This window comes from Phalaenopsis equestris, unplaced genomic scaffold (genome assembly GCF_001263595.1).
Source record: "Phalaenopsis equestris unplaced genomic scaffold, ASM126359v1 Scaffold000256, whole genome shotgun sequence".
Taxonomy (NCBI): Eukaryota; Viridiplantae; Streptophyta; class Magnoliopsida; order Asparagales; family Orchidaceae; genus Phalaenopsis; species Phalaenopsis equestris.
In genome coordinates this window covers 668763-670104 of record NW_018164698.1, presented here as the reverse complement: position 1 = coordinate 670104, position 1342 = coordinate 668763, and positions in this window count along the sequence as shown.

Here is a 1342-nt window from a genome sequence, read left to right as displayed (position 1 = left end):
TGAAGATATGGTGTACCCTAGTTCCAAGTCAACACCCAGTGTCAATCCTAAAGCCAAGTAATCCTATAGGGATTCTTCTTGAATTCTCTTATAATGATCTTATCTACTAAATGCTAGAGGTTAAGATCATTATGTGGAATTTCAAGTTGAGTAAAAAGAATAGTTTTGAATTTCTAATGGTGGGGGTACCTTTTCTAATTTTCTAAGACTAGTCCATAGGAAAGTCCTATGGCTAGACCTAGGCTACTAAAGAAGTTTCTAGACCTCAACCAAAAGTGAGGTCAACATCTATTTGAATTTCTGTCATGTGATCTCCCTCTGGAATCAACATTCAACGCCGAACTTAAACACGAGGCCTCGCTAGAATCCTTCCCGCATACCTCCTCACCCAAAATCAAATCACGAATATCATCATATTTCATCTTAGATTTACTTGCAGAACTGCTAATTGCCATCATCATGGCTTCTCAGCTATTTGACAATGAAGCCAACAATATCAGCACACGTATCTCATCCTCAAAATCAATTTTAACAGACGACAATTGATTTGCGATAGTATTGAAATCATTTAGGTGTTGAGCAACATAAACACATTCCGCCATCTTTAAGTTGAATAACCCTTTCATCAAATACACATTATTATTCATCGATGGTTTTTCATACATGCCTGATAAAACCATCATAAGATCTACAGTAGTCCTCTCCTTGATGACGCTGTGGGCAACTGATCTCGACAGGGTTAATCGAATAACTCCTAGAACGTGTCGATCCAACAGATTCCATTCCGCCTCGTCCACTTTACCGATCGCTTTTCTATTAACGGAAGATGAAGTTTCTTTTCATAGAGTTAGTCCTCTATCTGCATCTTCTAGTAAACAAAATCTGTGTCATTGAACTTTCTCGATCCTCGATGTCATCACTTCGTCTCCGCCCATTATTTTTCCTTAGATCCGAACCAAATGCTCTGATACCAGTTGTTGTGAAAAATAACAGCAACAAAACGAAAAAAGAAAGAAGAAAAATTGCACGCAGGAAAACACCAGAGCGACACACAAATTTATGTGGTTTGACAAATTTGCCTACGTCCACGGAGCTGCAGATGATTTTACTACTTCGAGGAATTAAACCTTCGAGCGCCTCGACGTTTACAAGAAAGTCTCTATTTTCTTCTGTTCTTTCCTCTCTCTCTCTCTCTTTTCCTCTCTTTCTCTCTTAGAGGACTTGGCTTGACCCTTGCTTGGCTTGTGGCTAGGGCTGTCAAAACGGCTCGTTGTTCGCGAACAGCTCGTGTTCGGCTCGTTAAGAAGCTCGTGTTCGGCTCGTTAATTTTGTTCGATAAGTT